General features: G+C 29.5%; 2 long non-coding RNA genes across 2 annotated transcripts in view; one reads left to right on the top strand and one right to left on the bottom strand.

Annotated features, from left to right (window-relative positions):
- Positions 1 to 22,744, top strand: part of LOC139425543 (uncharacterized) — a 41,718-nt gene that overhangs the window by 6,329 nt on the left and 12,645 nt on the right. The gene's annotated exons all lie outside the window — the stretch shown is intronic.
- On the bottom strand, positions 2,866 to 18,972 carry LOC139425544 (uncharacterized). The gene is made up of 2 exons (XR_011636748.2): positions 18,688 to 18,972; positions 2,866 to 4,309 (listed from the first exon to the last, which is right to left on the bottom strand). It is a non-coding gene; the product is annotated as an uncharacterized LOC139425544 (long non-coding RNA).

Genomic DNA, 22,744 nt, shown 5'->3' with positions numbered 1-22,744 from the left:
GTTTCAGTGCGTTTGACATGTGTTATCAAGATTTATTTTTAATCAATAATATATTCACCTACGTTACCAACAACCTTTCAATGCCGGGTAGAAAATGAATCGAAAAAAAAATATTAATTGGCTCTTACATCTAACGAATATTTAATGCACCAAAACGACATTACTTTCCGGTCCCCCTAATGCATCAAAATAAGTCACTTAAAGCTTGTGCGTCACATCTGACGAATGGGCACTTCTTACTTGACATTTAAGATCTTCAATTACAAACCAGTGGGAACTAGAGTTAGAGGTAGGCCTAAGATAAGATGGCCTGACTGTGTGAAAGGGAATATCAAAATCCTAAGAATTACTAACTGGAGAACAATTGCGAAGAAAACAGCAGAATGGAGGAAGGTTTTAGAGAAGGCTCTGGCCCACAATTGAATATAGAATACAGCCAATAGATGAAGAAGAAGAATGTCTCTCAATTATTTCTTGTCACTAAGCAACAACAACAATAAGAACCATTACTTTAAAAACAGGTGGTTTACTATAGGCCATTGGTTTTATTCAGATGTTAAACCCCTTCTTTTAAAGTGAAACTGTTTACTGAATTGGAAGTAAAATCTTTCTGTATTTCTTAAAATATGTAATTGCTTTCTTAAACTATCAGAAAAAATAAAGAAATTCAGTAGTTTTTCTTTTTCAACTCTCAAGGCGAAAGCAGCATTCATGTTGAAATTAACTTGAAGTTAGAAATATTTTCTAAGAATTTTATCACAAAACTTATCTAAGTAATGTAGATAATGTATATTATTTTTTAATAGTATAAATAAATGCAAATTATAGTGAGAGAAGCAATTTGGAACGTCAAGATTTCTATCACAAAAGAAAGCTTTATCTCCAATCTATCATTTACAGTGGTTTGCGTTTTGCTTTTAATTCAAAACTAGATGTATACAAAGTCAAAAGAATAAGCTTTTGCAGAAATGTCAAGGAAAGTTTTTTAAAGTTCGCATATCTAAAGAAATTTTTACTTCATTGACCCAAAAACCTGCAAATAAGTTTTTCACAAAATTTAAATTTATAAAAATCAAATTAACTTTTAGTTTTACTTATTTTGTAATAATTCCATAGTTAAGAAAAGATTATGTTTCATTTATACATATAAATTTCACCAATAAGATGATTTCTTTTATAGGATATATTATTCTGTTCCTATGTTAATATACATAAACTGAAACTTAAAACTAAAATTAAAAAAAATTTGTTAAATCATTTTTTTTAAATTTAATGGGATTAAAATTAATAAAAAAGAAATCAACTATCAGTTTTACTTAGTTTGTAGAAATTGCATTGTTAAGTGAATTTCATTTAAACATAAAAATCTCGCCAATAACCAGCTATTATAGAAATATAGTTTTTTTCCTATATTAATGTACAAACTGAATTATTAAACAAATTTTTTTTTGTTGCTAAATTAATATGATTATTAAAGCTTCAAAATACTAGGCATTAAATTATGTTAGTTTAATTTAAACTAGACTGAGGTTTGGTCAAATATTTAGCACATGATTAAATGAGCTTCAGCTTTTAGATACCTTATTTCTGTATTTTTTTTTCTATTGTCGATTGACTTATCTACAGACTCAATGCTTTATTAATGAAAAGTGAATTATAATTTTTAATGTTGGTATAACAAAACCTTAGTTATTATATAAAGAGAAAGCTATGAAAACATTTCATTTGTGAACCCACTTTAGACTCCTTTAAGACTGCAACCGATGATTCGCCTTCATTTGGGACCTTTTTTTAGTGTTAATGTTTTGGTAGCTCATCATGTTCAACTAAATCTAAATTTGTCTGACAGACGCGACTCAAACAGTCAGACAGATATTATTATTGTAAAAATTCAGCTTAATCTAACATGCACGTAACATGTAAAATGCAAAATTTGAAAATCATTTTGTGTTGTCCTCATATTATTTTATTTAAGATTTTAGATTTGAGTTGAATTTTATTCAATGATGCTAAAAAAAATTAAATAAATCGCTTTACAGTGAAGTCTGCAATCAAGGAACAGAAAAGAAATATTTACTTTTTGTTCTTTAGCTGTGTTCTCTCATTTCAACTATTTGATTTTTATTATAAACAAGTTAAGAAATGTTTTTTTTAAAAAAAAAAAAAAAAAAAAAAACTTCAATTTTCCGATAATTATTTGTTTGTTTGCTTTTTAAAATTAAAAAGAAAACTTCGATGAAAAATAATCTGCAGATGCTGTAATGAACTGCAGATGCTGTACTAATCTGCAAATGCTGTACTAATCTGCAGAGCCCGCTGCCGTACTGAAAGGTTTCTGCTACCAGGCTTATAATGTTCCTTAATTCGAAAGTATGACGAGTAAAAATCAAATGGTGAAAAATATTAAACCGGGTGCGATCTTCCGATCCAGCTACTCTTAACGACCCATTGTCTTGCTTTCGTAATTTTTTAAATAAATAAAAAAAAACACGATTTTTGACTTTTATTTAAGATAAAGTAACAAATTTAAAAGAAAAAAAATTGCATTATAGTTGCGACCAACTACAGCAAAGAGAAAAATCTCCAAAAATCAGGACGAGTCGTTAAAGGCTGTTGGATTGTAAATTAGCCACCCGGGTTGTTCGCTATGCGTGAAAATTTTCTATCAAGTTCATAATAATTGAAAAATATATTATACGAAACCTAATTTAAGGAATTGTTTCGTTATTCGTAATATTTCGTAATTCGAAGTTTCGTTACTCGAGTTATTCGTAATATCGGGTATAAGACAATAAAAATTAAAAATTCCCTATTTTCAGTTTATGAAACAGTAGTAATATGCATCTATACAAAAATATCAAAAACTAGAAATTGTATTTATTTTATTAAGTATCAGAAAATACAAAGAATTTTGCATGCACTTGTCTTTCCTCTTGTACATGTAAATCCCAGTTTTTCAAATAAAAGCATATTTAATTTTTTTTCTATCAGAAACTTAGTCTCAAGATTGTCTCATAAAACATGGAACATTCAAAATGTTAGATTTGTATCTTTTCTCCTCAATTTTGACAAGGGTGTTCGCATAAGCAAATCTGTTCAACAATGTTATAAATTTTTACAGAATGAATGAAAACAAGGTCTAAATAGAATCATATATGTGAAATTTGAAGGAAAAAACAAGACCAAAGTTTTTTAAATTTGTAATGGGAGGGTCATTATTAAATAAACAATTGAATTCTTCTGTTTTGAATCGTTTTTGTACTGAATAAACTCGTCTAAAAAAAACTGTTTAAACAAAAGTTGAATTTCACCAAAAAGAGCTAATTTTTTCCCTTCGTCTGTTGAAATAATTTGTTAATTGAGGGCGCATTATTCGTAAAGTACGGAAAATTTCTTCATTTTGTTGTTTCTAATGGCACTTAAACAAGCCAAGCTGACCAGTAATTGGCCAAATGAAATCAGTAAGTAGCGCCTTTTGTTTTACAAGAGAACACCGCAAAGGTGAAAGTACGTCTTATCTCAAAACCCATCTGATAGATGGCAGCACCATTCATTCGTGAGGTCACTTCTTCAATTTAGACACAGATCTGAAGGGGAGGGCAATTTTCTCCAGATCCCTGCAGCCATTGTGTGCTCAGCGACTGTCCATAGTACTTTTGATTCCTCATATTTTACGAGCGCGTATATCGCTTGTAAAGTGGGTCTTAGAGGAGTTGAGAATCGAACCACTTAGTTGACTCCTAATTTCATTTGCCTACTGGCCTGGATTCAGGATTACAGGATTTTAGAGTTGTTGCGCATGGCGGGCCATGCTGCCTGATAGGGTCCGTGCGAGGAAACTTATTGAGACAGTCTTGGCCTGTAGGGCATCAGAAGAAGAAGAAGAAGAGTTGTAGCACGGCAATGCGGTTTAGTTGTTCTTTAGCGCTTACAAAATTAATTAACGTTCAGTGCGTGCAAAGCATTGATTTTTATTGTTTAATAACTGAGATGAAACGGTTCTGTACAATCTACCTACAAGATCGACTTCATTTACAAAGTGGCGCCTTCAATTTATAATAGAGAAAGGTTTACAAATATTTATAAAAAAAATATACGTTTGTTAGAAATATTTTTCTCTTTTTGACAACTCATAGTTTTAGGCATTTTTACAGCGACCTTCAGCGTTTCAGGCGTTGATTGATAAGCAGACAAGGACGCTTAAAAAATTGGCAACGTTTCAAAACAACTATCCATTGGCAACAAGTTCTTCTGTAGTAGTCTTTCTCCCACATTTTCTTGGAAATACAAATGCACTTTTACACGTGTTCTGAAAAAAAAGAAGATAAAAGTAAACGAAAGAAAGAAAAATAAATTTTTTAAGACATTCTTAATTTTTTTAAACTCCGCCCAGAGTCACCTGAATAAGCTATTGACTCAGCTTCATCAAAATCAGAAGTTTTAATACCCGATTTCGTGGTATATGCATATTATAACCACGTCTTGAAACTACCTGTTGCGAAAGTTCTTCACATCATGTGTTTCTGAGTCATATTACGCTTTCAGTCAATTAAGAGAGTTTTTATTGTTATATTTTAATGCTATTTTTACGTTTCTATCTACTTTTATGACTTAGATATTCTTTCTTTTTTATTTCTGAGTCATTCTTATAAGTAGAGCAAACGATTTTGATGTTGCGAAATATATATTTTATTTGTGGCAATAAGAACTCTTTTTTTCTTTTATTAGTCATTTTTTTCTATAAAAAGTTCTTTTTGTTATATATCTGTTTCACTTTATCTGTTGATTACAAATTAAATAACAATTTGTTTCATTTTTCGTTTCTATATTGTAGAACTTTATCGCAATTTAATAACCATTTTATTATTGTTTGTTCTTTTTCGAAGTTAGATATAAGAAAGGTAGATTGTTCTAAATTTATTTCATGGCAGTTCTGCTATTTTTAAGTTCATTAAGTTACTCAAGATGCATAATTTAAATTAAATTTATTAAAAAAAGCGATTAAAAAAAATTTTTTTTTTCATTTTCGCCTTATCTGATTGCATCATGACAGAAGGACTACAGTTCTAGAATTTTCAGACGGAAAGTTTCGTTTGTTTTTTAACAATGAATGATTGATGTAGCAAGTACTGCTACACTGGAATCGAAACAGAGGATTTCTTTTAATTTTGTTGGTACTTATCAGTATTAAATAAACTAAGCTTTTTTGGTACTACTAATAGATACCAAATAAGCTATAGTCTACAATCTATAGTCAAAGCATGACCAGCTCATATAGATACCATGTGCTGGCCATGCTTTTAGCCATATAGATACCAACAGGAACCGAACATCTATCTATAACCGATAAGTGCCGAATTTTATTATCACAACATTGTCGAAAATTATCGATAATTGACATTGTATCGCGATATTTTACCTATTTAAGTCACTTATATTATTTTTAAATTGATCAATATCTTCGCTACCCAAATAAAATGTATCAACATTATTAATAACATCGTATTCAATAATTATCATTATGTATAATAACACATTCACATTTACATTCGCTGTATTATCTTTTTGATTTGTTATGTTGCCGATAATCATTACGATATTATAGTTTTCGATAATTGTTATTGATAATGATCACGATATTTTCGTATTTCATGAGTATTGTTAACATTAGTGATCGCGATATTGTATTCCATACATCTATGTGCATGCCGATCTGACTGAATAGTGGTCAGGGAGCTAACCTTAGATCAGAAAGGTCTTGGGTTCGAATGGATGTTACATAAAACAGTCTAGTAGTAGTCACTAAAAAAATTTGTTAGATTATCAGACTTATATTTTCACTAGTATGAAATTTAAAAAAAATAATTCGAAGTTTTTTTAAAAAATTCATATTCAAAAACGTATCAGTAATTAATTTTGTAAATTAAAGAAATTTCGATGATGAATAACTGCTTCTCTTAAATCTAAATAAGTGCAAATTTGAAAAATTATTGCTTGGAAGTGAGCAGTGTTTTGAAGATTTTACCTTTAACGCAGAAAGAGACACACTCCCGTGTTTCATTCTGTATTACAAGAAATTATTAAAATGCTAAATATAATATTTTTTACTTACTTTGAACTAAATTAATACAAAATAAAAAAAAAGTATGAATAGATAGATAGATAGATATGGGCCAATCCAAGGTAACTAATAAATCAAACGCGCTTTAATACTGCAGTAAGAACGAGCCATAAAAGATCCCTCTATTTAAGCTTCTATTTTCATATTTTGTTATCTGCCAAACTTATTACGAAAGTATTTTGTAAGTTCATTTGAATTCGCTCCTCGCCTTATAGATTACATTTTTTACTTTATTCTGTATTTTTCTTACATTTTATTTTCCATTTTTTACTTAATATATTCTATTTTCATTTCAACTTTTTTGGGTGGTTCTCAAGCTATTGCATCGATATATTGGCTTTGGCTATATTAATACAATATTATAAAGCACTCCTTTTTGCGGATAGAGTCGTGTGAGCTGATGAAGAAATTATATCTTTTTATTCTTTTGTTTTCCGGCTTTTAATTTTTATTGAAATAAAATCTTTTTTTAAAAATCTTTTTAAGAATTTTTTATTTTAATAATTTTTCTACTTCTCTTTTCATTAATCTTTATTATATTATTTTTCATGTTTTCTATATATTTTAACTTATAATATATATATATATATATATATATATAATCTCTTTTTTTTTTATCAAAATCCTAACCGGTCAAAATTAATTAGTCGGTGTGCTTGCGATTGAAGTTGCTTAAAAATTTAAGACTATTCTTTTCCTTGTGGGTAAAAATATCATTTTATGATCTCATATTTTTGTTTATGAAAGTGTCTCAGTGAAATAAGTTCCGCGACATCGTCCAATGCATGTTTAAAGTCCAAGTAAACAAGGGTCTTTGACTTTTATTAAGATAACCACGCGTTATGTCTGGCACTTTCATGAAATGGGGTCACAGCCTTCAACGATTCTTACTTGAGTTTGCTGTAATTCGAAACGAAAATAAATAACCCTAGAAAAAGGATTCCATAATAACTATTCTTTTTTTATAGGTTCGAGATTAAAATTGTTTGTTTCTCTGACGTCATTTATCTCATAAAATTATGTATGTAACTTTTTCGCGTAATGGAAGACTTTTAAAGAAGGTTGTACTTTCCAAAAAATTTCCTACAAATTGAATATTTTCTTTGATGCATTCCAAAAATCAAATTTTTCACGGACACAGCCCTAATTAACGCGTTGAATGCCAGGGGGGGGGTCACCGGTGACCGGTACTGAGTGTGTCACCGGTGACCGGCGAAGCCAAGTTTATTAGAAACACATAATTCGTGTAAATTTTTAGATTTTTTCATATTATAGTTACTAAAATGGTTTGAAGAAATTAATGAAATATAGATCACACAAAAATAGTTTTATTTATATACAGAGAGATGTCAACTTGCTCTGGGCAGCGAATAAATATTTTCAAGTGGTAGTTTATTAATTGTGATTCGTGGTTTAATAAATTCAATTCAGTAGATTTTTATCCACCACTATTTCTAAACAATTCGTGGACTTATATTATAATTCATCACTTTTTTCAGATATGTTATGCTAAACCTTTTAAAAGACTAGCAAAATCTGCCTAATATTTGCAAATTTAGTTTGTAGTTATTTACCGTTTGGCCAGACGGGCAAGCCATGTAAAATTAGCGTGGCATTTAACGTGTTAAAAGTTTCATTTACGCATAACAATAATCAATTTTTGCTTTTTGATATTGCTCCAAATATCAAAAGTTTTATTTATACATTCCAATAATCGAACTATTCAGCATTGCATTTCAAAAATCGGATTTTTTGTTGCTGCATCCCCCACCCCAAAAAAATAAACAAATCTTCTATTTATGAATTTCAAAATTTATACTTTTTATTAACGCTTTCCAAAACCCGAGCATTTAATTACATTTTTCAAAATTCGAACTTTGTAGTGATGCAGTCAAAAGTTTAGTTACCCAATTTAATAATCGAAATAATCGAATCATTTTAAAAAATAACAATAATCGAATCATTTTTAAAAATCCAAAATTTTAACTCAACAAAAGTCAAAGTTTAAATTCATGCGTTGCAGAAATCGAAATTTTCATTTATGCATACCGAAAATCCAAATTTTTATTTATGCATTCCAAAAAATCAAATTTATTATATATCCTCCCCCCCCCCATCAAAAAAAAAGAGAAAAAAATTTTTTAAAAATTTCTGCATTTCAAAATTTATATTTTTCATTTAAGCTTTCCGGAAATCTAACATTTTAACTGAACATAATTATGCTAGTTTAATTATACATATATTAAGTAACAAGTAGTAAATGCGGATTTTCATGAATCTTTCTCTTCCGGAAAAATCCCCCCCCCCTCCTCCAACTGAGAGCCAGGGCCGGATTAAGCGTACGGGGGTGGAGAGGGGGTAGGCCATTCAAATAATTTTACTTTATTTTATTAAATTAGTACTAAAAATAATCATAACATTTTTAAAAATCATTGTTTCTCTTAATTTTTTAAAATTTACTTTCAAAAAATCCATTTTTAAGGGGGCCTCTAATCATTGGGGGACCCAGGCCATGGCCTAGTCTGGCCTAATGAGTAATCCAGCACTGCCGAAAGCTTTCAGTTAGTTGAGTCCCACGTCCTTTTTACTCCCCCACGTTGGTGGATAGCGTCCGTGTCATCTAATTGAATTCAATGTAAAAAAAAAATACTCGAATTTCTGTGAATTCGGTAGGTTTCGTCCCTAATTGTTGCCTGTTTACAAAAAAAGTCAAGCATTACTTGAACTAACATTAAAATTTAAATTTTTAAAAAATTATGTTTAAATTTACTTGTATATTATGTGCGTTATTAAAATCTATTCAATAGTAATAGTAATAATAATAATGATGAGGATGATAAAAATAATGATCAGGATGAAGAAAATTGTTTGAAATGGAGCTGCGGCAATGGCAAATAAATTTTGTGAAAGCATATTTTGCAATAAAATTGAGTTTTCTGAGAACATCTTTAATCAAATACAGAAAACGATATCCATAAAATATTCTTTTGTAATATGACCTTTGTTTAAATAATGTCTTTTGTGTATTTTTATTTTTTATCATATCATATAAAAAGTTATCTTTCATATTTTTTTAAAAAAATAACAATGTTATTGCAGATAAAAAGAAAATAATTACGACGGAGGAAGAAAAAATATTTTAAGTTCAATTACAAGGGAAATGAAAATGTACATTGTTCTATTTCAGGAGAAATAAAAATATTCAAAGTTCTATTTCAGGGAAAATGAAAATATTCAAAGTTCTAATAGAGGAAAAAACGAAATTTATATTAGCTCGCGTTGTTTCGTTCGAATTGAGATAAAAATATAATTCTTTTAGAATTTAAACGATAATTATTAACATTATTATTATTTTTAGATAGCATCGCATTGTTGAAAAAATGTTTTAGCTCTCTACTAAGTTATTTCCATGGAAACAGGATTACCCTTGTTTATTGTTCCCGTTTCTAGCGTAGTTAGAGAGTTACGACAAACAATTAACATTTTTCGGTTCGTTGTGTAGTGAAATTAACCGAAAATGTTAAGAACTAACAGAGATTCGTCAATCATTTTATTTTTGAAAAGCAACATGAAAAGAGTATTAATTTAATACGCTTTAGCTACTAATTCTTTTCAGAGCAGACTTTTATCGCAAACAGAGAAACATCGATCCAATTTTCGATCTCCTTTTGGCCTGAAATATTGGCACCATATTCTCCAGATGGCAGCCACTTTCCATACTTTGATAAACGAATAATTTAAATCCGTTTAAAGTATATATTTACTAGAGGTCTTAGCCCCCCGTTCGCTGGCGCTAACCTACCCCGATGATTGCTTCGCAATAATTACATTACCGTCGTTAAACAGCTGACTCAATTTAGGGTTTACGGCTACTAATGTTCAACTCCGTGGCCTTGTAATTTAGAACCCGATCCAGAAGACAAGGGAACTCCTGGATCAAGTATTGAGAGAAATGCATTTGCATTACATGGAGAGGAAAACCACGAAGACCATCCACAGCTAGCTTGATGTCAACGAGATTCTAACTCATAATCCGTCTGCCACTGAGGATATTTTACGTCAACACTGTGGTCGGAGCGAGACGGGTGCAGAATTCGATTCGACCAGCAATCGCTGAGATCGAACCCGGGTTACCTTGAGGGGATATATTTTATTGACTATGTCAACCTTCATCTATCAAAAAGTACCTCGAGATAAAATCAAGTTAATATGTCTTATATACTAGCGAATTGGTATTTAATATTTGTAGTGGTAGTTACACCACATTACTCCCCTTCCTGAATTTTATCTGTGATTGAATTCAATTAACAGATTCCATTAATTAATTCATACTGTTTTTTTCTTTTTTTATTTATTTCATTTTGCTCATTATATTTTTCCTTCGTTTTTTTTTTTTTTTTTTTTTTTGTTGTTTATAGCATTTTGCTACTTATTTTTTTTCTTTAATATTGTTTATTCTCCGGGAAACTTTATTTACTTCACCGGATTCTTTTTTTTCTTTGAGCAGTATTTTTAAACAAATTAACTTGTTTAATGTGAACCATCCATTAATGTTGGCAAGTTTATATCACGTCCACAGGTCACCATTGAGGGGATTTATTTATCGACAATGTCAACCTTCATCTATCAAAAGGTACCTCTTAACATATCTTATATACTAGTGAATTGGTATTTAATATTTACAGTGGTAGTTATGCCACAACCCCATGGGGCGAGGCGCTCTAAAACCTGAGCCACTACGGCTCCTTCGCAATAACCGCTGTTTCTCAACGTAAAAAAATTTAAATCATTCAACTAAAAATATATGTACTAAATAGAACATTTGTGCTTTAATTCTCAAGTCCAAATAAATCCCTTACGATACTATTAAAATCTATTAGTGAACATAAATATTTTTTCTAAGTAATCATTTTTTGAAACAACATTTAAAATTAAAAGTTTATTGTTATAACAAATTCGGTGAGTTCTCAACTGTAATTTAATATTTTTTGCTTACCAAACTGACGGATGTATTTTAAATACAGTCTAAATCAATTAACTGTAATTCATAATAGTTTATTAAAATAATTTGCACCAAAAAATAATAATTGTAAAACGGCTAATAAGATCAGACACCGATTTAAATTAACTTCATCTTAAAATGTAACGTAAAATTACATTATTTTAATAATAATAATAATATACAATCCTCCTAAACTCTTAATTCAGAAAAAAAATTATAATAAGAAAAGTAGTGACAGTAGTACAGATAATTTCAACCTCTAAATTAGGGAAACAAAAATATTTGATAGGAAAAGACTAACTTTATGACTTATATCAATTTTATGCTAATGACAACCACAACAATATGGAAATTAATGTGGGAAAACTGGATCCTATCACGTGATTTTCCAGCCAATAAAAATATATTGACAGCAATGGAAAACTGCGACACCATACTTAGATTTTTATATACAGTTAAGACACAAAAAATAGTGCGTGGAGTCCCTCCGCGCGGACGTAATGTGGAAATGAAAATAGGAAGGGGTAGAAATTGATTTTTAGTGAAATCATATTGTTTCTTTAAGACAAACTTTGTTAACAATGCTTACAATTCACAATTTTATCGCATCTTTTAATTATCAATTTCGAGTGGAGAAATATCCAAATCTATAACATTTACGATGGGATTATGATAACTAAAGTACGATACGAAATGATTGAGTTCTATTTTTTTCAATATTTCTTGCATCTCTTGGTTGTGGGATCATTCCTACCATTAATCATTTCAAATCCAAATTACTCCTTAAGGAAGGTTAATAATGTTTCAGCTTCAGGTAACGAGAAATTCACATTAAAATCTCCTGCAAGGATCACAATAATCAATTTCTTCACCAGTAACGTCTGCCAGAGCTTGTGAACCTGCAGTGGATAGAGTTAGAGCCCCTGAATTGGGTATACTATAGCCTACGTCACAGGTTGTGTTATTCCTACTAAATTTGACCCATGAACGGCATTTTCTGCGAGCCTAACTTCAAGCCACAAATAAACAAACGAAGTGTTTGATCGTTTAAATAGCTGCTCGCCAGATTTTATTGCATTATAAAGAAAAGTAATTGATATTCGATTTTTGATTAATAATTGATTTATGTGGATAGTGGCATAGAATTTAGCATTGCGTCATGGTAAATGTTATTCCTACTAAGAGGAAGTTGTTGTGTTTTTTTTTATATTATACCCAATTAGATAGTATAGGAGCCTTAGATAGAGGCAATAAAGATGTTCCGTCATCAATAAACAGTTAGTTTGAATAATTGTTTTAAATCGTCTGCTGATGTAATAACTGCAACTCTAGCTGGTTGCTAGGCAACCAAACGACTTTTTTTTGTTATTAATGTTTTGTTTTGTTTATCGTTGCGTTAAACGTTTAAGGCAACCTTGTTGGAAGTCGCATTAGAAGTTTCACTTCAAAAAATACATTTTTGTGTCTAATGCAGTGACTCTATTGGAAATTAGCACTAATTAATTATCGTTTTGGCTCTTCTGATTGAGGTGGTCATTTAGTCTGTGAAAACCAGCTCATCAGAACAAAAGTTATTTAGTGTGATATTTTTTTTCTCACCGTACAATAGTAATAGACAAACTTTTTCGTAATGTTGATAAAGAATTTAAAAATTTCTTAAACGAACAAGTTCCAGATAAACATGTCAAGAGCCAATGGAAACTTTTAACCCATGTTGTAATTTTTCAAAGACAAGATGACAAGAATTTTAAGTTTATACTTGAAAAAGAAAACATCTGTTTTGCATTTGAAGTATAGTTAAAAGTGAAATTGTTGCCCACGTACTTACTGAACTACCTAAACCATTCTTCAATTTTTATTCCTCGCCAAAACGCCAAGGTATGCTGCCCACCCTTAAGGCTTAACTTTTCGAAAAAAAAGAAAGAATAATTAGCATATTGAATGACAAGCTTGGTTCTACTGCTTTACTTATCGTCAACGTAGGAATACTTTACTCTAGGTGTATCTTAAAAGAATTTATCTTTACGGAATGTTTTGCTTCGAAAATAAAATCCACCGGATGTAATTAATTCTTTTTTGTATCTTGTTTGTTTTTCTTACAATTCCTGAACGTATATTCTTACCTTTATTATCCCTAAGTTTAGCCAAAAGGCCATTTGCCAAGAGTTAAGTGACGTCATCAATTGACGCCAATTGATAAGTGCAAGGAACTGTTTTGTTTTTCAAAAGAACTAATTGAAAAACACAATTTTTAAACTACAGACAGGAAATGACAGCTCTTATATCTGTTGTTAAAGGAATTATTAAGTGAAAAAGCGCATTTATATTATAGGTTGGTTAATTTTTGCAAGAAATATTAGGTTGAAAATAACATTAAAAAACTGTCGATATATTGTAAGATCATGAATCATCATGATAACGATACTTAAAAAGTTTTTTCACGAAATATCGTGAATGGCATCAGAATACGATCGTAAGTACTGTACATAATGAATGCCATCTGCATAACGATATGTCGTAAAAAACATGACTACTGTCGTAAGGTATGATACGTCGTGAATATCATCTGATAATGATCGTGAATACAATGCACAATAAATACCACCAGAATACGATCATGAATTATTTATAAATCGTAAATGCCATCTGAATGCGACAGTGAATGCAAATAATCGTGAAAGCCAACTTAGTATGATATATCGTAAATACTGTATGAATACGGTTGTGAATAAGATGTATAGTGAATTATGTAACATACTGAATATACGATCATCATTAACAACATTAAATACGGCATGTGACGATATTATAACCATCGTGATAGATAATATCACGCATATCATGAATAACTGTAATTATCGGATACAATAATATCGTGAGCGTTGGTAAATTTCATTTGTTTAACGAAAATGTTGACTGACGTGAAAATAATGTAAATGTAATTAAATTAAAAATATCGCGATATATCGTGTGATATTAGTATTCCCAAGCAATCACGATATTAAAAGTACTGTCTTGAACATTTCGGTAATTGGGGCCCCTCATCCTGGTAATAATCATTAATTAATGTTAATAAATACTAAACACTATTGTTTATTGGTACAAAAATAAATTATAGTTAACTATAAATTAAGCAACTTATTTTTATCACAAAAATAAAGTTTAGAATAAAACTCAGAAATAAAATTTTTGTTATTTCATTTATAATTACAGTTTAACTTCTTTTGTTTTACTTTTGTTATCATATCTTTAAAATAAATACATTAGATTAAAGAAATTTCAAAATAATATATAAGTATCTATGTATAAAGAGATCTTGCCTTTTGTTTATTTTATAATTTTGCTTACGCAATTTATCTATTATTTAGGGATTTTTCTTTTTTTTTCGTTTTGAAATATTTCTTTCTTAGAAAAATTTTAATCCTAAAGCAAAACAACTAAAAGCTGAAGAACAGTGGTCACAAATCTCATCTACAGAAATTCTAATTGGAGGCATAAATGATCTTGACTGAGACTTCAATTTATATATTAAAAAAAATTTCTTTATTATTTAGAAGAATTTTGTAAATACTTTTATCGTTTCTTGAAAAATTCTGTATACATTTTTTTTTTCTTTACTTCAATTTTTTAAGGAATTCTGCATACATTTTTTGTCTACCCTTTATTTAAAAAAATATTGTTTGAATTCTTTTTCTTTTCTCTTCTTGAAAAATTCTGTATGCATTTTTTTTCCTTTACTTCATTTTTCTAAAATAATCAGTATACATTTTTTTTTCTTTCCTTTATTATTTAGAAAAATATTGTATATATTTTTTTTTCTATTCTTTCTTTCATGTTGAAAAATTCTGTATACATTTCTTTCTTTGTTTCCATTTTTGTAAACATTCTGCATATATTTTTTCTTTTCTTTAATATTTAGAAAAATGATGTATATATTTTTTCATTCCTTTCTTCTCTTAAAAAACTCTGCATACATTTCTTCCCCTTTCCTTTATATATACTGTATGTATTTTTTTTTCTCTTTTTATTTTCTTGAAATTTCTGCATACGTTTCTTTCTTTACTTCCTTTTTTTTTTAAACATTCTGAATAAAATTTTTTCTTTCCTATGTTATTCAGCAAAATGTTGTAGCCATTTTTTTCATTTCCATTATTTCTTAGAAGAATGTTAAATTCCCCCCCCCCCCCTATTTTCTTGCAAACTTCTAAACATATTGTTTTTTAAATTTATTTTCTAGAAAAATTTCATATTTCTTCTTTTCTTTACTTTTATGAAAAGTTTTGTATACATTTTTAATTTTAATTACATTTTGAAAACAATTATTTTTTATATATTTGATTTATTTGTATATAAATAAAATTTCAAAACAAAAATGAATTTTTTTTTTAATTTAGAAGAGCTGAATAAGTTTTTATTTAAAATAATGAGGTTCACATTTTTTATTTCATTGATTAAATTTTACAATTTGGAAGCGAAAAAACATATGGGAATCAGCTGTTAGAATTGGAGGAGTTAATACATGATATAAAATAGCAAACTTTGCTTTATTCGAAAAAATAACAGGTATGCAATTTAAATACTTCATACATTTTAAAGTTAATTTTAAATTCTAACTAAAACAACTTAATAAGTCGAAAAATCAAAAACTAAATCAAATGCTAGACAATCTCATTAGTTGTTTCGTGCTATTAGACAATGACCTTGAAATGTCTTTCAGACAGCTAAAAGACCTGTAGAACAAGCAACCGTTTATGGAAAAAAGGAAAAAGAAAGAAAGTGAAGAACAACTTTTGCTTTCAGCCAAGCCTGATTACACTTATGCTCTTAGCCATTTTTTTTTTCTTTTTGGGAAAAGAAAAAGACCCAAAACAAAATTGCATTAGGGAACAAAAAATATACAACACAGCTGCGTTTTTTTCGCATTTCCTGATTTTATGAAAATTATAGAAAAGTTGAAAATTCGCTTTATTAAAATGGAATTAATAATAAAATTATTATAATTATTAACAATTTCATTGTGTTATGAATAAATTAAAGAAAAACTTTTCACTAGTTAATTTGATTTCAAATCCTTTGTTAGTTAGAAACGTTCTAAATGTTCTAAACATCTTTCTCAGGTCAAATTATTCTTTTCAAATTAACACTTATTCTGTATCTCTCATTCTTCTATTTATTATTATTTCTTTTTTGTTGTAAAAATAAAGGCGCGTTATTATTAACAAAGTGAAATTTTCCTTTAATTAGTACTAAAACTTTATGAATGCGAAGCTAGAAATCAAAATAGAATTTAGAAAATACAAATTGTTTTCAAAGCAAAAATAATGAAGGGAATATTAAAATTCTATCCTTGTATTAAATATCGTCTGCTTGCAATTTTTTACTTGTTCATCAATGACTGTTCATAATCTGCATCTAAAATACTACTTACTGCTTGTTTTGGCTCTGATTTATGAGGCTATCAAATCAAAATATTTTCTCTCTTTATTTACAATTTAAAATGAATTAATTATATTAATTCTTACTTATTAACAAAAATAAAAATTACGTGGGTTATAGAAACTGCATTGGCAAATTAATAAATAGGCTTAATAGTGTATTGGCATTAGTTCTGTGCGTTGTCATAGTTGTGCATGGGTAAATAAGTGAATTGGCACATTAGCAAAAAGAAAAGCATTCTCATACCCATAGGGTGGCATGTCGTTAACCTTTACTTCCCAGAATACTTATCGATCTAAAGCATCTTTAGATCGATAAGCTAAGATCATCCACAGATCGTAGTTTTGAACTGAAACAGAGAGCGATCAATCTCCAATTCAGTACCCCCAAGGTTTAATTTGTAATGGGAACAAGGAGAACTTATTGACCAGACAGAGATCATATATGGTAACATGGGTAAATCATTGAATCAATATAACACCAATTCAATGCATTAGTAATTCAATATAGTAGTATATCAGTCAATTGACAGATTTAAATATGGAGAAATCAGGGAATCGGCTTAACACTTCGTAAAACAATTTGCATCTTTATAATATTATTATTTCCACAAGCTTTTTATCAGTTCTTTCTTTATAGTATTTAAGACGTAGAATTTTCATTAGTTACTAAAAGCATTTTTTTTAAAAAATAAATCACAAAATAAGATGCTATTTCACCTCGGAACTTATTATCATGAATCATAAATATCTTTTTAAAATGACCTCGACTTTCCCGATAAACTCTCCAAAAAAAAATATCAGTCTCGATTATCACAATTTAAAAATTAGATTGTTTTCTTCATTTCATCACACAATCACTCATCTTCAACGATATCTAAACTGATAAATCGATAAATAAAACTTATTTATTCGAGAACATTTCATTTTGGTACCAAATTTGGGAGTGAAATTTTGTAGCCAAAGGAAAAACAACAAAACCGCAAATTAGATAATTTATCGGGTTATCGCATCGATATGTGTTATAAATCTAAAATTAGCCACTGGTGACTTGATTTATAATTAAATAATTCGATACATTTTAATGTGTTTATTAACGAGACTCAACCTTTTGACTTCAAAACTGATCAGTGACAGGTTGTTTTGTTTTTTTATTCGAGGGAGGGCTTGTTTTATAACTGGCGTAATCCAGTTTTTTTAAAAAAAATTTTAAGCCTTATATTTATGTTTCAGAATTTTTTATTTCTTTCATTTTTTCTTCATAATTTTTTTTTATTTACTTTTTATCTAATCCAGTTGCTTTCTTTTATTCGAGGGTGGGCTTGTTATAAAACCAGCTCAATCTAGTTTTTTTCCAAAATAGTTTTTTTTTAAACTTTTATTAAAAACTTTAAAAAAAAGTTATTTATTTTTATTTCTCAAGCACTCTGAGTTTTTTTCCCCATAAACTTCATTATTTTTACTTTACATTTTTTTTAAACCGAACGTTATAGTAGTTCTTTATTTCAGGCTGGGCTTGTTTCAAAACTAGCTTAATTCAATTTTTTCAAAAGTAGTTTTTTCAAAGTTATTTTATTTTACAACCGTCGTTGAACAGCCGACCCAGTTCTGAGTTTACGATTATCATTGTTCTATTCCGTAACCCTGTAATATTGAACCCAACCCAGAAGACAAGGGATCAAGTAGTGGGACACACTATCATTCGTGGAGGTCTTTCTGATGGATCTAGCCCGCATTTGCTGGAGAGGAAAGCCAAGAAAACTTCCCATGGTTACTCCAACAATAATCCATTATTTACTAAATATTTTGGTTGCCTTTACGATATTATTTAAAGTAAAATGCAATAAGAAACGGGAAAAAACATAATTTTTCAAATAAGAATGTATTGAATAAACTATGAAAAGGATATGCATTTATAAAATATTGCATTAATACTTTCCATCGCTCCTTTTAAACCAAAATAAAATAACTAGATCGCTGATAAAGAAATATGTATCCTTACGAGCTATTTTCAACGTATATAACAGTTCTTTTTTGTTTTCATTTTAACGAAAACCCTAAATTGGCTTAATTCATTCATTTTCAGCTAATGTTTATACATTAAAAACAAATTCAGAACAAAAAGTAACTTAGGCTTCAGGAGTGTGAATTCAACTGTCTGATATAAAACCTAATTTAAGATTGTTAATGATAAAAAAAAATTGCCATTCTTATTATTAAATATTTTCAAAATAAAGCGGTTTTTTTTTAAGGTTAATACGTTCACAATTGTCTTTATATATTTTGACTATAAAGTTGGGGTTCCGTCGAAAGAATGTTGAGCATTTAGAGCACCATAGCCGAAAAAAAATTGGGAACCACTGAGCTAGACACCCTAAGTAAGTAACAGGGTTACAGAAGAACAATTAAAGTGGAAAAAGAATATGTTACTCTGAATAGCTAAGAATAATATTTTAATGGTTGTCTCAAAGTTAATGGAACATTTGCACAGCTACAAGGATCTGGTTTAGAGCTAATCTAAACCCAGTTGTCTGGAAAACTATATTATTTTTGTAGTTTACTACAAATACAACTACTTTGTTACAAATGTAGTTAATTATAATATAACTACAACTAGTTCTTTTTAAATGTAGTAACTACGTAATACTTTGAAGACGAACTTTGCAGGAGAATTTAATTTACACCTATGTTTGAAATGGTTTTTTTAGACAGTGGCTTACATTAAATGTAATGGAATAATTTATTCATGTTTACATGTGCCAGTTTGCTATTCCAAATTTTTTTTTCTTTCAATTTGTTCATATAAGTCGTGATGGCTCAATTGATAGGACGTTTGCCTTCCAATGCGGTTTACCGGGTTCGAATCTCAGCAATGGCTGGTCGATACGAATTCCGCATCCGGCTTGCATTGACCACAGTGCTGACGTAAAATATTATCAGTGGTAGACGGATCATGAGTTAGAGTCCTCCTGCCATCAGGCTAACCGTGGGAGGTTTTCATGGTTTTCCTCTCCATGTATCGTAAATACGGGTTAGTTGCGTCAAACAACGTAGGCAAATTTCTCCCATTACTTGACCATTGAGTTCCCTTGTCTTCAGGATTAGGTTCAAAATTACAAGGATACGGAGTTGAACATTAGTAGTCGTAAACCCGAAAAACTGGGTCGGCTGTTCAACGACGGTTATAAAATAAAATTGTAAAATATAAAATTTGTTCATTTAACCTTTAACTTCTTATGCCTTTTTTGGCAGCAGCGAATGTTTCATTTACAAAATGCCAAACTATCAAATGCTTGCAATTTTTTTAACTGTTTAATGCTCTTTTATTTCCTTTGTGAAATTGAGCAACATCGAAAATGCGTCCCCTTTCTTTGAAATAACATCAATGTTTCACGAGATCGCATTCGCCTGTGAAAGTTTAAGTATTAGTTACACGTGATGTTGAATACGCAATCGGGTACTTGCACTTCAAGAAGATCACATGCCCACACATGTGACCTGTGATGCCAGTTCCAGCTGATCGTTTATAAGCAAAATGGCGTGTTAAAGTTGAGCTAAGTTGCCGACCGGCCTGTGTAGAGGGCAGGGAACTGTCCTTGCATCAGAAAGATTCTGGATTCGAATCCCGGGCAAGGCATGGATGTTTCTTTTTCTCTATCTGTGTTCTATGTCCTTTCTCCTTTGTGTGTGAATGTGACCCGCCCTATAAACGGGTTGTGGTAGAGTGACGTTGGGGACGCTGCAAGCCACGGCTGCCCACTGAGTCACGATAAGAGAGTTAGCAGTTCTGGCACTTTCTGCGGCCAATGGACAATACAGTCAACCCCGCTTAAAGGAATACCATCGGTTCCAGCCAAATCTATGCTATTAAGCGGGTTATTCGATTAAAAGGGGAGTGCTATATTCAATCTTTAATCCTGAGTTTTTGCCAAATTTTATTTTTTAATTGTATTTGATTAAATAAACTCAGTTTTGTGATCAATAAATAATTATAATTAAAACTTTCTGCCTTAGTATCATTATAAAATGTCATTTAAGGTTACATAAAAATAAATCAATGTTAGCAAAAAGCATCATGTAGGAACGAAAATATTATTTTATCCCATCCGAAAAATTCTATAATTGAAGACTGTTTTTTATACCCGTTTAATTCGTTAATTTATCAAAATTAGATATTCCCTTTTAGTTTCTACAAAAAATTTCATGACTTGTAAGTATTCCTTTCAAACACATTCAGATTTTTTTTTTTTATCGTTGAAACTTGAGAAATTCCTAATTAAGGCGCTATTTAAGTTGGGGATTTTTTTAAAAATTTATTGTTTCTAAGATTCATTGTTTTTTTCCGATTAATTTAAAGAATTTTTTTTTGCGCTCAACTTGCAACAAACTCAAAATTATTCACTGGATTAAGCAATTATTCTACTTAAGAGAAAGAGGGGGCCATCAAGAGGGGGCCACAAGTCTTGACCTAAAAACTAATCACTCTATCCCTTTTTTACATACTAAATGATGAGTGAGTGAAGTAAGTCAAAGAGGGGTAAAACCCCCTTCGTTTACTTCAATGTATAACTGGCAGCAAGATTTGATTAATTTTTCAACTTCATCCCAAACACATACTATAATGAATAAGAAGTTCCTATTGAAATGACCACCTACTGTATCCTTATCTTAAGTGAAAAAGGGAAATTCCATTTCAGCTGGTGAAATATTTCTCTATAATTAACAAATTTTTTTCATTTTAGTACCACTTCTTTATGCGATTAAGTGGGGACAAAAAACAACAGATAACCGTTTAAACGGGGAAGTTTAACATTAGTTAAATATAAAATGATTTGGTTCCATTAAATTTTATTCCTATAAGCGGGTTATTCGATTATCCGAGGGGCGAATAAGTGGGGACGACTGTAGTTCCAAGTGCCCGCCATTGAAAAAAAAAAAAAAAACTACGAAAAAAAGTAGCGACTACAGTAGTTCCACTACTTGTAGTGCTCTACTTTGGACCACAGTCTAACTAAACCATCGGGATAAGTCCCAACATCATTTCCACAAAGAATAATATCATTGTGAAAGTTATAAATGTAATAAAACAAAATTTACAATGAAATTTTAAAATTCATGTGCAGATTTAATCAAGTTACTGATATTTTCCCCCAAAAAGAATATTTATTCAATGAAATATAAATATAGCAAAGAAATTGCATAGAAGTATATTTTTTTGGTTAAGCATATTTTACAAAAAAGTATATAAATTAGTAGTACAGTAAAAGTATATTTTCACAAACTTTTTTTTTTTCAAAAAGCATTTTCTAAGGTGGATAACATTGATATTTTCAAGCCAAGAGTAACAAAAGCTTACGTGGTTTGTATTTAAATCTACTCAAATTAAACTAACATTTTAATTTAATTTATCAAGAATATTATTTAGTAAAGTAATCACGACCCTTGATTCTTTTTAGAAGTTAAGGACACTCTTGTCGAATTATTTAACTTTATTAATTTATTCTTATTTTGCAACAGAACTGGTTTAAAAACCAAAAAATTATAACAGAAAAAATTAATCTTTTATTTTAAAGTAAAAATCCACTTTGCTGTAATGCACTTCACACAATTCTCAAATATCGTTCTTGTCTTTCTAATATTCGTTATTTTTAAACCGGTTTTAGACAAATTTTACATTTGATGATGCAAATTATCGTTCTGCAAAAGTGAATTAAAGTTAAAAAAGATTTCAACTATATAAGAAAAAACAAAATGTAGTAAAACGTTTAATAAAAAGCAAACGTTCCAAATCAGCAGCTTTGCGTAGCCATTTTGTTTATTTTATAGAATTGATAGGTGTCACAGCATTCAAAAAACTCTTATCACTTTTAGACTACTAAGCTGTCTTGTCAATCTTCTTTACCTGGTTGGTTTCGAGATTATAATCTTCTTTTATTTAGTTATGTTTTTTGCATAGTATATTATTGTTATTATTTCGCAAAATCTATCTTTTATTCAAGTAATTTCGCTTATATTATTGCGAAAATCATGTCAAGTATTTAAGATTTCGTATTCTTGTTTCGTTATTTATTTTTTTGGAGAAAAAAAAATTGGAATTCTGTCCGTTTTTTTAGAATTATTTGGTTGAATTAATGAAACACTACTTAACAAACTTTATCACCTGTGTTGTTATTGTTATTTTTAAAA

This window comes from Parasteatoda tepidariorum, chromosome 8, assembly GCF_982258835.1.
Source record: "Parasteatoda tepidariorum strain Cologne lab strain chromosome 8, Ptep-v5.0, whole genome shotgun sequence".
Taxonomy (NCBI): domain Eukaryota; kingdom Metazoa; phylum Arthropoda; class Arachnida; order Araneae; family Theridiidae; genus Parasteatoda; species Parasteatoda tepidariorum.
Note: the sequence above shows the minus strand (reverse complement) of the source record. Positions and strands in the feature narration are given on the sequence as shown.